Source organism: Ailuropoda melanoleuca, unplaced genomic scaffold (assembly GCF_002007445.2).
Source record: "Ailuropoda melanoleuca isolate Jingjing unplaced genomic scaffold, ASM200744v2 unplaced-scaffold10161, whole genome shotgun sequence".
In the NCBI taxonomy this organism is placed as follows: domain Eukaryota; kingdom Metazoa; phylum Chordata; class Mammalia; order Carnivora; family Ursidae; genus Ailuropoda; species Ailuropoda melanoleuca.
In genome coordinates this window covers 1-9,526 of record NW_023178462.1, presented here as the reverse complement: position 1 = coordinate 9,526, position 9,526 = coordinate 1, and the positions used below count along the sequence as shown (strand labels likewise).

The 9,526-nt window shown below is 46.1% G+C and overlaps 1 long non-coding RNA gene across 3 annotated transcripts; it reads left to right on the top strand.

Moving 5' to 3' along the window:
* The first annotated feature begins 1,638 nt into the window (after nt 1-1,638).
* LOC117797628 lies at nt 1,639-7,892 on the top strand. Of its 3 annotated transcripts, none has more exons than XR_004622622.1 (4): nt 1,639-1,950; nt 3,140-4,936; nt 5,828-5,905; nt 7,810-7,892. It is a non-coding gene; the product is annotated as an uncharacterized LOC117797628 (long non-coding RNA). The 3 variants fall into 3 exon arrangements; XR_004622623.1 differs by lacking the exon at nt 1,639-1,950 and having other exon boundaries at nt 1,957-3,609; nt 4,123-4,936; XR_004622621.1 differs by lacking the exon at nt 1,639-1,950 and having other exon boundaries at nt 1,957-4,936.
* The last annotated feature ends 1,634 nt before the right edge of the window (nt 7,893-9,526 follow it).

The window sequence follows — 9,526 nt, the reverse complement described above, 5'->3', positions numbered from 1 at the left end:
CTTCCGTGTTGTGGACATCTCCCTCAGAATGTTGCTTAACTCCTATGATCTGGATTTCAGTATCGTGATAAATGGCTGTGAAGGGACCATGATGAAAGTGAACAATGAAACATGCAACAATGTTAAAAAGCAGTAATATGGTCAGACAATTCTAAAATGATCTGAAAGTCAAGACCAAAGAAGAGAAATAGAGTATTGTTCATAGGAAACATTTTCTAGAGAGCCTGGCAAGATTACATCCGGGAAACCTATTGAGAGCCTACCGTTCATACTCAGCAAATATTTAATGTCTGTTTACTGTGTGCCAATCACTGATCTAGGCACCAAAAATTACTGCCTTTGTGAAATCCATGTTTAGTTGGAAAACAAACATCTCGCAATATGTGCTGACTGCAATAAAGGAGTAAAAAAGATACGGTCCCTAGCCTTGAAGAAATTTAGTCCATGGAAAATATAGATGGGTAACCAAATTTTTGCAACACCACGTTACTTAGTCTGTCACAGAGTCAGCATTGTTGTTGGAAATCGAGACAAAGGGAAGCTGAAGAAACTTGCATGAAGAAAGAAGTGTTAGACTTGGCCTTGGTTAGAAAATTCTCATATCCACAAAAAGTTTATTCTAAAATCCTCAAAAGTTAAAAGCATTGTTACTAAAGCAAGGAGCACAGCTGGTGTGATTAGAGATCATTAGACTCTTTTAGAAGCTACGGGGGGCAATGAGGGACAGTTTTACCAAAGACTTTATGTGCCCTCTTTATNTTTATGTGCCCCACCGTACCCTCTCCCCCTGCTCGTGCTCTCTCTCAGATAAATAAAGTCTTTACAAAAAAAAATCCCAGAGGAGTTAGTCTAAGGCTGTAGCATAGAGGCTGCCTTCAAGGAATCAGGTTCCTTTCCTTACCCTGCTCTGTCCTCGATGGGTGCCTCTGACTTCATACCAAGTCACACAATGGTTGCCATGTCCCAAAGCAGATGCACATTCCAGGCAAAAAGAAGGGAAAGCCTTTCAGAGTGGCCTTGCCTTTCTATCCAAAATGAAATCCTCCTCAACTTGCATTTCATTGGCCAGCTCTAGCAGCAAAAGGCTAGGAATGTGAGTTTTGTTTTCTGGCCTTTATAAAATAAAAGGCAGGGGAAAGTGAGGTGAGTGGATGTTGAGCGAACCAACGTGAATAGTAAATGCACAAAACGACCTACACAAGCGCTCTGCTCAAGTGTGCGCCTGCTACAGTATGACTTACTAAGCCTAGCACACATGACCTTGTCCCTTCGATCTCACTGTCTCTGCTCTCTTCAGCCAGACTTGACCTGTTGCTCTTACCCAGCATGGTCCCTTTCAAGCGTCTGTACTGTGAAGCTCAGATGCTACCTGGACCCTGCCCCTCAGTGTACTCAGGATGCCTGCACTCTGCCACTAAATATGGACAAGTGTTAGAAGAGACAGAGTGTGACAAAGCAACCATAACTATACCTTAAACACAAGAGAATTCTTATTTCTGTCCCTCAAAGCAATCTTAGTGAAGGGCCTGGAAGGCCCCATCTTAATGACTATGTTAAATGACCTAGGGTCCTTCTATTTTATTGCCATGCTCTCTTCCATATATTTCTGACTCACTAAATTTTTAATATCCTAGAACAGCACAGAGAAGGCACGAACAAACAACAAAGACTTGGATTAAAGTGAAGGGGATGATTTCCATATGCTAAGTAAGCTGTAAGGTGCTTTTCCATTTTTCACCTTCTCCTTGGAGTTAGCCGTTCTACCTTTGGTCCACTGGATGGCAGCACACACACGTATAGTATACAAACGTGCGCCTCCTCGTCTTAAAACGGAAGGAAACTACAAATCCCGACATGCACTATTAAGCGCCTGACTTGCTTCTGCGCAAAGGTCTCAAGTTTGTTGCTCGCCCGGGAATCTGAAGGAGGACGTCCCCATGCTGCTCTAAAGTAAGATTTCCTAATATTTTTTAAGTGACACTTCAGACTGGGAAAGGGGGAGGTTTCGATTTTGTTTTGTTCTGCAAGTTACTTATTTCAAGATTAATCTTAGCAGTTAGATCAGGATAAGGGTGTGTTTTTCACAAGTTTGAAACTCTGGTATATGTAAGTTTCTCAATGTGGTTTTCGCGTTGGATTTATTGAGAGTTACCTCATTTTACCATTTCAGGTCACTTTTGCAACTCATTTGCCCAAATAAATTCGTTTTAGTCTGATAGTGTCGTTTATGGGAACAGCAGGCTTTGGCCCCACAATTTGGTTCCAGAAAGACAAGGCCCACGAGGGAGAGGTTCCAGAGTGAGCGAAGCGGCTGCTCTGTGCTTCGGCAGCTGTTCTGCTAAAGCCTCTCGGGGTGTCAGATTCCTAGGGAAACGGGTACGCGCTTTCAGTGTCATGAACCTAAAGCCGGCAGCGACAGGTGCAAAACGAGAGCTTTCTCATACACCATGCCCAGGACTGGGGGAGGGGCTTATTGGAGTCGCTCCCTTTCTAAAGCATATGCGAGTACATCTCTCAGCTCTTTACGTGTTTAAAGTGAAAATGTATCACTCGTGTGAGAATAAAGGGAAAACAAAGCCGGGGAAGTCCCCGGCATCGAGTAGGTCAAGCACGTAAAACCTCGGCCGCCTGGGCGCGTAAGGAACGCAGACTTCGAGGCGTGAGCGAAGCTGGAAGCGGGTTCCCTGGAGCCGGTTTGTCCAGCCCTCCGGGAAGCAGACCCGCGAGCTGAGGGAAGCGTGCGCGTCACTAGGGGAGATGCGGGTGTGGGAGAAAATGAGCGGCCCGGCCGTCGGACCCCCGGGGAGGCCCACCCTCCGCTGGGCCGGGAGCGAGGGCCGCGGGCTGGGCTGGCGTGCAGCGGCGGGGGGTCCGCGAGGTCTCAGTCCCGCAGACGGGGGTCCGCCCATCCCGCCCGGGCCTCCGCGCACAGCCCGCGCGGCCGCGTGCGGACCCTAGGGGGCGCCAGCGGGCGTGCGGAGACCCCCGCGGTCTTCTCTCGGACCTGCGGTCGGAGGCTCGAAGCCCGGCGCAGCCCCGTAACCCTCCGAAGGTGGCGCACCCTGACCGGGCCGTCCCCTGTCTGAACCGCTGCTGTCGTCCGGCCCGCTCTCCCATCCCCTCCCTCGTTTCCCCGCAGGCTCTTCAGGCCCCACGCGCTCTCCCACGGAAGCCGCCCGCCCCTCGGGTCTGCTCCGCAGGGGTCCTTCTCCAACACGTGCCTGCGTGTGTCACACGCTGTCCACAGTGCCCACCGCCCACGGGAGTAAGCTGGCCCTCAGCATTCCGAGCTTAGATAAAGCGCGGAGGCTTGGTGACGGCAAAGAGCCGAGGTCGCAGGGGAAGAACAGAGACAGGCTCAAAAAGAAAGGACTAGGTCACGTGAGTTCTCCAGGCAAGACCAGCTAGCCCACCTGTACCTTGTCGGGCAGGTAACTGAGAGGGGTGATTGCGTAAGGTATCTGTGCAGGTACCATTAAGTGGGCTCCCAGCTTTTCTCTTTGTAGAGGCTGGAAGACAAAACTCTCAAATTCCTAGCTTCTGTGGCTAGAGCTGGCCTGCGAAGTGAAGGTTGAAATTTCCGAGGAGGGCGTCCTTCCTGAATAGAAGGTGAGGACACTCTGGAAGGCTTATGGCTTTTATTTTCCACCACCACCCCCCAAACACCTTTTTTTTGGTTTTGCTCAGAATGGGGTTGTGATGCCTTGGGACAAAGCAGCCATTGTGTGACTTGTTGTGAGATCAAAGGAACCCATTAAGGACTGTGGGGTGAGAAAATGTACTCAGTTCCTTGAAGGCAGTGGGTCATCATTTGACTCTCAAGTACTCCCAACCCCATCATTAGCCATTCCTCTCATCCTGCAATCTACTGTCCAAGAACCAAATATCTTTTTTCTTTTTTTAGATTTTATTTATTTATTTGACAGAGAGAGAGCACAAGCAGGGGGAACGGCAGGCAGAGGGAGAAGGAGGCTCCCCCTGAGCAGGGAGCCCGTATGTGGGGCTTGATCCCAGGACCCTGGGATCATGACCCGAGTCAAAGGCAGACGCTTAACCCTAACCCACTGAGCCATCCAGGCGTCCCAGGAACCAAATATCTTATGCATATCTTATTTCTCCTAGAATTCCTCAGTCCTCCATTCTGAAAATTACTGCTGATATCTCTTGAAACAACTGCATGCTTCAACTTCAAGAGACGGTCAGCAGCATTGTGGGGTGAAATCTCACATAACAAAGGGGTCAGGAGGCCTGCGCTTAGTTCTGGCTCCGTCATTAACTGGGTCTGTGACCTTGAGCGAGTCAAATAAGTGTTCTCATCTATAAAATGGGAGTACTGGACATGATTTGATTTTCCAGCTGTTTTGTTCAATGACTCTCTGAGGCCAACCATGAAATCTTAACAGTGACAAGGAAAAGCCATAGACAACTGATAGTGCAAACCCCGACAAAAGTTTACAGCAGAGAAACCAAGCAGCAGCCCCCACTAGTAAGGACCCTTACAATGCCACAGCAGTTTGGATAGGGATGGTGGGGACAATGGTGGTGGTAGTGAGGGGAAGGACTCCAGCCCCTGCTATATCAGTATCAGAGGCTGTCTTTTCTACGTATTGGAGAACCCAAATGATGGATTAAAGACCAGTATCTGTTACCACTTCAGTGGGTTATGCTAAATGTTTTTGCTATACTAAGCTAGGTATCTAGAGTCAGCATTCTTGGAGAATTCAGATGATGGGACTATTTGTACAGAAATGCTGTCATTAAGTTCTTAAAGAGTACATTGAACCATTCGTTCTAGATGTCACTGCCCAGGACCATGTGCTAAGCCATTAAACACATGTGTCTAGCTTGAACTGCAGGTTCCATTATGGGTCGACCTGATGGGAAGGCCATCGTCCTGACAGCTGCTGCTCAGGGGACTGGCCGAGCAGCTGCCTTCGTGAGTTATTATCTGTTGTTTGCTTACTGACTTTTGAGGTATTGAATTATGTGGACAGATCCCCTGGTTGTTTAATTCTGCTCTACTTTTTTTTTCCCTTTTTTTAAATTTTGTGCTTCTGTTGTCTTAAGTTACAAAAAGAAAAGTCGCTGTCCCTCACCCCGGGCAGATGAAGGAATGAACACCTCACATGTTTATTATATGGCATTACTTGATAACCTCTGACTCTGAGAGACTGACTTCTCTGCCTCAGTTTCTCTGCACTTTATTTACTGCAGGGGCCCTACAGGAATGCATAGCTTTCTGAAATTACATCAGTTCAGGTATAGGACTCCAGAGTTACAAGACTATCAGGTTACCTTTACCTTCTAATTTATATCAACTTCTTGCACATTATAACCCCCACCTGAGCTAATTAATGCACTTGAAGTATAGTAGTAGGATGTGGTTTGACATTTATGAAAACAGTAATATACTTAGGAGAAAATGTGTTGGAAGAACCCATTTTCTCTTATTATGTGGAATATAATAAGAAATGGAAAATAATAAGAACTTGCTCAGAAATGAAATACAGGCTGTCACCTCACAGAATAGTATTTTGAGAGGTGCCAGTAATAGAGTCCTAGTTTTTAAAAACATGATTTTATCTGATAATGCTGAAGGGGACAAAGTCAAATGACAAGCACAATGTATGTCATGTTGTTTTAATTAATGATAAAAATAATAACCACGGGAAAGGTGAAGTGAGAGTACAGAGCTTGAAATTCCACCTGTTTTCTAGGGAAGACAATGAAAATAAGATAAAGGGGGAAAGGCTAACTGACTTTCCACTCATGAGAATGGAATCAAATCAAATAAACAAAGGATTTACTTACACATTGTGTCTCCCAGGCTTTTTCAAGAGAAGGTGCCAAAGTCATTGCCACAGATATCAATGAGTCCAAACTTCAGGAACTGGAAGAGTACCCGGTAAGCAGGTCGGCAGTGTGAGCTTGAGATTCAGGTGCTGAAAGAAAATTCCTTAGCTGCTCAGTTCCGCTGGCCTTCTCTTTAGAGCCTGATTCTCTGATATCAGATCTATATTGTGCAGACCTGCAGACAAAAATCTATATATTTAAATGCATAAACAACATTTTAAGATGGATACCTAAAATATTTTATTTATGCAACATGCTGAAGGATTCAGTATTCAGTTACAAAATTGCATGTGGAAATTTAACAGTTGTTAACTTTCTGTTTTTAAGTAAGCTCTGGCCCAACATGGAGCTTGAACTCAGGATCCCAAGGTCAAGAGCTGCAAGCTCTCCAGCTGAGCCAGTCAAGTACCCCTGTTACTGTTACCTTTTAAAGATGACTTTCCCCTTGAGTGCCTCTCTGTGAGGGAAACACTGTCCAGTAGAAACATGATGTGAGTCACATGTGTAATTGTCACTTTTTTAGTGGCTACCTTTAAAAAGTAAAAAGACACAGGTGACATTAATTTTGATAATATATTTACTTAATTCAGTATATCTAAAATATTATAATTTTAACATACACAGTATAAAAAATTGTTAATGGAATATTTTACATTTCTTATGCCAAATCTTTGAAACGCATGTGTATTTTATACTTACAGCACATTTCAGCTCAGACTAGCTGCATTTCGAATGCTCAGTAGCCACATGTGGCTAGTGGCTACCATACTGGAGACAGCTCAGCCTTAAAATCACATGTCATGATCAGAAACTGTAAGAGATTAACTTGTTTGGGTGCATATTGCCCCTCACTGCACCACACCGAACCTAATTCCAACATCAGAGGGCTTCCATTGGCATTACTCAGAAAGAAATCAGGACATAGAACTCATTTGAAAGTTAACTGTTTTGGCAAAAAAGAACTGGTTCATGATCAAACACAACTCAGTTCACTGAGCTAGTTAACGGCAGAATTAGACCGTGTTGAGTTATCATTTCAACAAGTCGAAGGGAAGCTGCTGTCCTAGAAAAGCGCAAAGCAAAGGAAATTCTTTTGAAACTCAATTTTAGTCTTCCCTTTCTTCATTTATAATCTTTCTTTTCTGTATCCAAAAGGGAAGAATAAAATAAACCATATGTTTTTAAAAATCATAAAAATGACTGTTTCTTTCATTAAAGTATATTTGTTGGTTTAGGGTCTCTTGGGTTTTTTTTTTTTGTTTTTTGGGTTTTATTTCAGTTGCTAGTACAGCGTGTCTTTCTCAGACCCCACGCTAGATCTCTCGTGGTTAGTGTTTTCATCCTTCTTCTGGCCTCTCGTTTCTTTTTGCAATTTAGTCCAGAAATAAGGGATGGTACCCATGACCAACAAGTAAATAAAAGAATTGGCGTTNAGGAGGCTAGGAATGTGAGTTTTGTTTTCTGGCCTTTATAAAATAAAAGGCAGGGGAAAGTGAGGTGAGTGGATGTTGAGCGAACCAACGTGAATAGTAAATGCACAAAACGACCTACACAAGCGCTCTGCTCAAGTGTGCGCCTGCTACAGTATGACTTACTAAGCCTAGCACACATGACCTTGTCCCTTCGNTCTCTTATCCCACTGCCCCTGCCCTTCCCCCTCAGACAGAATTCCCAGTGATTCCACCTCTGGGGAGAGGAAGGGCTGGAATGGACCCGCTTGCAGGTATTACTGCTGGCTTACTGAGAGGCAGCTGATACAGAGCTCGAGATGGGGAGGACTTTAAGATTTTTACTAATGAGAGTCTTGAGATTCCTAAGACCCTACTAATGGCCAACCATCCTATGAAGCCTAAGTGGACAAATATTACAATCTTCACACTTCAGAACAGCTAAATCTTCAAGGCTAAACATTTTTTATGAGTAAAGGTGAATCGTGTCCTTTGTTTTATTTCTCAGGTATTCAAATTCGGACCCTTGATGTCATAGAGAAGAAACAAATTGACCAGTTTGCCAGTGAAATTGAGACACTTGATGTTCTCNAAGGCCCCATCTTAATGACTATGTTAAATGACCTAGGGTCCTTCTATTTTATTGCCATGCTCTCTTCCATATATTTCTGACTCACTAAATTTTTAATATCCTAGAACAGCACAGAGAAGGCACGAACAAACAACAAAGACTTGGATTAAAGTGAAGGGAATGATTTCCATATGCTAAGTAAGCTGTAAGGTGCTTTTCCATTTTTCACCTTCTCCTTGGAGTTAGCCGTTCTACCTTTGGTCCACTGGATGGCAGCACACACACGTATAGTATACAAACGTGCGCCTCCTCGTCTTAAAACGGAAGGAAACTACAAATCCCGACATGCACTATTAAGCGCCTGACTTGCTTCTGCGCAAAGGTCTCAAGTTTGTTGCTCGCCCGGGAATCTGAAGGAGGACGTCCCCANACAAAAGTAGACATGGGCTTGAGTCCTAAGGGGAATTATGGTCTCCTCAAGAGAGCTGGTATTAATCCAAACTGGTTTATCTTAAGGCTGGTAACGGCTCACACCAATGGACTGGTATGGATGCCCCACTAAGACTTCTAAAATAAAATGAAAAACCATTTTCCAGTAGACANCAAGTTTGAAACTCTGGTATATGTAAGTTTCTCAATGTGGTTTTCGCGTTGGATTTATTGAGAGTTACCTCATTTTACCATTTCAGGTCACTTTTGCAACTCATTTGCCCAAATAAATTCGTTTTAGTCTGATAGTGTCGTTTATGGGAACAGCAGGCTTTGGCCCCACAATTTGGTTCCAGAAAGACAAGGCCCACGAGGGAGAGGTTCCAGAGTGAGCGAAGCGGCTGCTCTGTGCTTCGGCAGCTGTTCTGCTAAAGCCTCTCGGGGTGTCAGATTCCTAGGGAAACGGGTACGCGCTTTCAGTGTCATGAACCTAAAGCCGGCAGCGACAGGTGCAAAACGAGAGCTTTCTCANTTACACAGGAAGTGCGTGACACTCCACTTTCCTATGTAGCATCATACGTGTACTGCTGCACTGATGAGAAATTCCAGAGCCTTCTAGTACCTGTTTGTTCTTCCTACTCATGTTCCAGCACACACACACAGTCTTTNTACACCATGCCCAGGACTGGGGGAGGGGCTTATTGGAGTCGCTCCCTTTCTAAAGCATATGCGAGTACATCTCTCAGCTCTTTACGTGTTTAAAGTGAAAATGTATCACTCGTGTGAGAATAAAGGGAAAACAAAGCCGGGGAAGTCCCCGGCATCGAGTAGGTCAAGCACGTAAAACCTCGGCCGCCTGGGCGCGTAAGGAACGCAGACTTCGAGGCGTGAGCGAAGCTGGAAGCGGGTTCCCTGGAGCCGGTTTGTCCAGCCCTCCGGGAAGCAGACCCGCGAGCTGAGGGAAGCGTGCGCGTCACTAGGGGAGATGCGGGTGTGGGAGAAAATGAGCGGCCCGGCCGTCGGACCCCCGGGGAGGCCCACCCTCCGCTGTGCCGGGAGCGAGGGCCGCGGGCTGGGCTGGCGTGCAGCGGCGGGGGGTCCGCGAGGTCTCAGTCCCGCAGACGGGGGTCCGCCCATCCCGCCCGGGCCTCCGCGCACAGCCCGCGCGGCCGCGTGCGGACCCTAGGGGGCGCCAGCGGGCGTGCGGAGACCCCCGCGGTCTTCT